Raw genomic sequence first — 6,320 nt, forward strand, 5'->3', positions numbered from 1 at the left:
AAAACCAAATATGTTATGTTGGAGTATAAAAAATATAGAATAGAAAATACTAGAACATCTAAGTTTTAAACTGCATAAAGAAAAGAAAGTGGAAGATTATTACTATACCTGTAGAAAAGACGATAAAAAATATTATAGAAATTAAAAGTTTTTTTTTAATAGAATGTTCTTTTCCATATCAAAAGATTTCCCCAAATAGACCATGATTCAATTTAAAAAATACGTATAATCTGATAAATTTTTCGGTTTCAGAGTTATTAAAATGGGGTTTACGCTTCTTGTGCAAGAGTGCAGAGTGCAAATTAACTAATTTTAATAAATAAACTTTAAAATAAAGCTAGTTGGGGCAAAACTATTAGGAAGCAGTTTTGTAGGATTTACAAGTTTGCATATTGGTAAGTGAAAATAATTATAAGAAGTCACTTTTCTAAGTGACGAAGTTCACTTTTATTATTTGTTTTCTTATAGAAATAGTAAAAATTACAATATTAAAAAAAATGTATTTTAATAATATATTTTATTGCAAAAAAGCCTTTTAAGATATTCGTGTGGTAAATAAAATATTTTTAAGGCTTTTTAAAGGTACACTCTTTGCTATTTAAGAGGACCCTTGATCCATTTTTGTTTCATAAATATTTGAATATACAAAATACATTTTTCGAACAACCTGTATTATGGATAAAATAAAGTTTGCCTTATCCATTACCCGACTTCATCTGAAAGGCCATTGGACATGCCATTTTAAACATCCCTTTGCATTCACAAATTATTCGTCCAAAGAACAATTTTATACAATGGTCCTATGGCGGTCTACTTTTGTGACTTTTGTATCATCCTATGGCCTTTATATTTCTATAAAGAAGAAAAATGCTGTCTAAGTTAATACTTTTATACAAATTCTATTAAAATGAGTCTTATATTAAAGAATGGTCTTAATAACATGACATATAGATGAAATACAGATCTCCAAATAAATACCACGCTCTCAAAAGAAAATTCCTTTAATATTTATTTATCATACCTTTACTACATAACGAAAGGTCGCAGGACGAGTTCTTTGGCATTTTTATGGTCGTCTCCGCCCCTGTCTTGACTGTAATAAATCCCGCGTGATTTAATTCCCTTTTCACGCCCTTATCTTGTTTACCGAGTAATATAAAGGTCCGTATTGAAATTGGCGTTCGAACATTTCGGGCGTCACGCACCGAATTGCCTCGGTATCGGTCCTGAATCACATTATCCCCGGCTAAAATGTAATTTCATTTGTGGATTTTAGGATGTCACCGAGGGGCGTTAATTATCATCGACGGGGGATGTTTAAATCTGTTACGTATGTTAATTCCGGGTGTCCTATGTGTCTAGTTCGTGCCCAATTGGCATGTATATTTCGAGATTTTTTTGTTTATAGGAATTTTGTCAATGAGTCATAGTAGGGAGAATTAAATGTAAATCAATATATATATATATGCCTAATTAACTACAATATTTAAAAAAGTGCTATTACCGAGATATTAGAATTAAATACCCAGAGGCTTAGTAGAGCAACCGCAATTAAAAAGTTGGTGGAAATAAAACGTGTAATAAGACATGGGTGTGTACTGTTACTACTATTATCTAAAATATACTTTTAAAATAATATCTAAAAGGCTAAACAGATTGAAAAAAGGTGAATGGAATATTAGTCCTTACCATCTAATATGCCGACGACACCGCAATCATAGCTGAAACGTCGGCAAACTTGCAAAGTATAATCTCACCCTAAGCACGAAGAAAACTGTGTTTATGAAAATAATTAGGAACCGAGCACACAATACCAAAAATATTGAATAAGAAGTGAAAACATAAAGATGAATCGCCAAGTAATTCAGATTTTTTTTATTTCGGTTCCTGACTTTTCTGAACTAAAATACATTGATTGGTTTTTTTTAATTTTTTAAAAAATACGAAGAACTTAAATACAACACCTTGTACAATTACTAAGGATAGAAAATGCTAGGTCTAGCTTAAGATAAAACAAAAATTGTGTAGAAGAGAACTTAGTTAAGGATTATGTTTGCACCAAGTAATTTTCATCTTCTTGAACACTGTTGAATCCTAAACGTGAAATGTAGAAATATCCAAGAAGACCATGACTTTTAAATTATGGATATATAAAAGAATACTAAAGATATCCTAGACAGAACGTATTATTATGTCATATTTATGCAAGGAAAAATATAAGGCAAGAGAAATATTCGTATGAGACAGGATATACGAACAGAAACTTGAGAAAACAGTTATGCCCTTCTACAAATTTTGTTTACAGTAGCTGCTTCCAAAGTCAACATTTGCAAGCTGATTGCCAACCTTCCTTACATAGGGTATTTAATTAGATATTTTAGATTATTTTAGAGAGATAAAGAAAGACAGAGTATAATCTATCCCAAATTTCTCAGGTTTCAAACTACATGATAGTATAGTTAATTTTTTTATTAAACAATTTTGGTAGTGTATGATAATTTTGTTAAAATACTGTGCACTTTCTACCAGCAGCATCTTCAGCCACTTTTGCATGCATAATTTAAATGTATATGTTCGCCATGTGCATTCATTGAATGAAATATGTTTGATATAGTAAATGTTATGCCACTGGTTTTTCTTGTAATATAAGATATTTTTAATTTTTTTATTTCTTTTATAGTAACCCCGACCTCTTGATCCTTTGTCACTCGGTGCGCAGTTTTCGCATAAAAAATAAAACCATTTTCGTAGATATCTTATATGCATAAAAATCTGATTATGTTAACAATCTTTTATTATCAATATTATTAATTTTATTTTTATTTAAATAAAAAATAATTAAAATTCAATACATATTATATAAAAAAAATCTACAAAAGCATTACATTTTTTGGAAAAAGAAGAATTCAAAATGTATAGAATTCATAGAAATCATAGAAAATTTTATTCGATCTAATTCACACAATACGCTGATTCTAATCGGAATTTTCTTATAATATTTAAAGAACCGTTTCTATTTAAAATAAAAATTTGTCATTTTTCTTACTCTTTTTTTCGTTCTTTATAATTTTAGTATAAGTTCCAAATCTGCATAGAATTCTCCTTTGTCAATATATTTTAATATTAAGAGTTACCAAGACAAATTACAGGAGCTCATATTTAAGTCAATTATTAGTTAAATAAAATAAGGAACTTATTTGCTAAAAAATATGAAAAAACATTTTTCAAAAAATTAAGTTGTGATTAGAAATTATGTTAAAAGTTTATATAGTTACTAATAAAAATTTATTTGCTTTAAAAGGTAACACTAATATTACTTATGTGCTTATTTGTATACAAAATTTTAACATGTTTATAATAAAATATAATATAATATTTTCATCTAGTTTGTAATAATATAAACCTGTTAATTTGCATAAAGCCTGCCTTGGGTTAATCTGGCGAATAGAGAATAGTAAGCATAAATATCATACCCAGACTTAATCTGATAAAGATAATTGAGGCATTTTTTAAAGATAATTTTGTTGAAGATGACCAGACTATGTAGTTTAGTACACAGTTTAAGTACCCTCCTTTCAGTCATCACATAAAAAACTTTCCTTGATTTTTGATTAAGAAGCTGCTACTACATAATTGAAGTATAAGTAACTTCAGGTTGATAAAGGCCTTCTTTATACCTTGATTAACATGCTCATAAAGCTAAATAATCATGTATCAAACTCCAAGACAAAAGTCTCAAATATATATAATACAACAAAACACACAAAATCAGAAAATCACGGTCTCACAACATATAACATATAATCATGGGCTACATGTGTTTCGCTCTAGCTAGAGCATCATCAGGCCTAAAATCAAAAACATTACTGAAACAAAACTAGAAACTTAAATATAAACACTAGAAATTCTTTAAAAGCCATCCACATACTTCACATTACATAAATAAACAATAGTTTTTAGGTTATAATTGTAGAAAACAAAAAATTAAAAATTGAAAATTAGAACGCAAAAACATAGATTCATCGAGAATCGAACCTGGTACCACAAGATTAGAAGTATGGGTGTAAAACCTATAGACCTAATCCTAAATTACTTAACACGTTAACCAGTGTAAGCTGAAGAAAATGACTAAAAGGAAAATACTTAGCTAAATTAAATTGTAAAAAATTAAATTTGGTTCAAAAGTAAAAACGTCATTCGCACACACGAGAACGGTACTCTTTTTAGCTTTTGTAATTTCCATCATACATTTCATTAACCATCGAAGAAGAAAGAGATAGTACTTTGTCTTCCGTCAATTTTGTATGTTGGTCTCTTGGAGAATAATGGATGATATTTTTGTATAATCTTCTTAGTAGTTTAATTTTCGTTTGCATTTTACTGATTTAATGATAATCTGCTTATACCTGATTTAGATATTTTCTTTTTTTTAGTTAGTTCTTAAGTTATTTATTGGGCGGATTACACCAAAATATTTAGCAAAGAGATTAGGTTTAAAAATTTATTTTTTCCATTACGGTACCAATTACTTATTTTGGAAAACCATGTAGAGAATATATAAAAAATCTGTGTAATATGAATAAAAATTTTATATGGTTGCCTAACCGAAATTAACCAATATTTTTTTAACAAGAAAGTGTAAGAGTTAAAGTTTAGACGTATCACACTCGTGTGATTTACATATATAGATACATAATTATATATACATTATACATATTATTTACATACATAGATAGTAGTCCAAAAATGTGAAACTGATGCATAGTAAAAATCATGAATAATTATGTATTTTATTTAGTTTTTTTGGTATTACTATAATATTTTAATTTTTATTCGTTTTTAGTTCCCATTAGCTGCACAGTATGTATTGTTCTGAGTTGCCTGTAATAGGATTTTTATCTGTTAAAAGTAAATTTATTATTATTATTATTATTATTATTATTATTAATACCATCACTCTTATCTGTAAGGGGGAGCACTTGGTAGAACCAGTGATATCAAAGCGACCAAGCCTTGTAAAAATCTACAGTAGTGGAGAATTACTCCTGTTGCTAATAAAATTTATGGAACAATCTGCACTTTTCTCATTTCCCATTGTCTTTAAATCGGCTATGGTTCGCTCTTAAGTTGTTGTTATTTAAAATAGCAGTATGTATAAAAATTATTTTCCTAAAAACTTCATCTATTAAAATTAACTAATGTGTATTTTTCCTTTCCTGCTAATCTATGACAATTTTTATTTGTCATATTTAAGTACCGATTTCGGGGCATCCTTATAATATGGTTCCTTATAAGTTTTACAAATAAAAAATTTAGTTTTCCTGTAGCTCTTAATAAAGTATGCTCGCTACTAGATCTTGTCGCTAGTATTTTCTGTTGGTGTAAATGTCTCACATCCTCCCATCATCTCCTTATTATCTCCCATAATAAGATTTACATCTGTATCTACATGTGTTAGGTTATATTAGTTGGTCAAAACAAATTTGAGATAGTTCCTCGTTGGAATGACGATCCTACAGTTTCAGCGAAAGGCTGCTTCCAGATCAATAAAAAAAAATAATAACTTGTTGGAAATTTACTGATCTATTTATTTTATCTGCCTCTTTTCTTCTTCTAAGTCTCTCAGCAATATAGTTTTCTAAAATGTGCTTCAGAGTTGATGGTTTTTGCTTTTGTTAGTAAGTTCTGGTTGTCATTTGCAAGTTAATATTATAGTCATTATTATTATTATTGACAAAATATGAACTCGAATTAGAGTTACAACAATACATAGTTCTAAGATTTTATTCAAATAATCAATTTTAAAAAAATCGTTTTTTTTTCAATCTGTGTTGTGAGCTAGCGTCCGATCGGTTGCCACCAACTAAATCAAGAAGTTATCATATGTCGAAACCAATCGACTTACTATTCGAAACTTAAATTTAAAATCGCTTTTGATTTTCTTTCTTAGTTATAAGTCTATGATTATCTCACTTATGTATATGTTTTCATTAGAAATCATATTGGACTCATATACAAATGCATAGGAAACTTATAGTGTTAAGAATCGTCGCTGACAATTTAAGGTTAAGATATTTTGCTGTACACCAGTGCGTATTTTAATTTTTCTTAATGTTTTCTTTGGTTATAGATTTTTTTTTTATGTTAAACGGGTGTAAAATCCCATTTTTTATTCACGGGAACTTTACCATACACTATTGCACACACTTGTCATATAAAAAACTATTTAGTACTTTTAAAGCAGATAATAATACTCCTTATTTTGTTTCAGGTAAGCCAAAGAAGCATAATATGATAATGTGGACTATCCCAAAATAAAC

General features: G+C 28.3%; 1 protein-coding gene across 2 annotated transcripts in view; it reads left to right on the forward strand.

The window, feature by feature from the left end:
- The window catches only part of LOC126743436 (protein prickle-like), a 444,925-nt gene that overhangs the window by 148,109 nt on the left and 290,496 nt on the right, over positions 1-6,320 (forward strand). The gene's annotated exons all lie outside the window — the stretch shown is intronic.

This window comes from Anthonomus grandis, chromosome 12 (assembly GCF_022605725.1).
Source record: "Anthonomus grandis grandis chromosome 12, icAntGran1.3, whole genome shotgun sequence".
Lineage (NCBI taxonomy): Eukaryota > Metazoa > Arthropoda > Insecta > Coleoptera > Curculionidae > Anthonomus > Anthonomus grandis.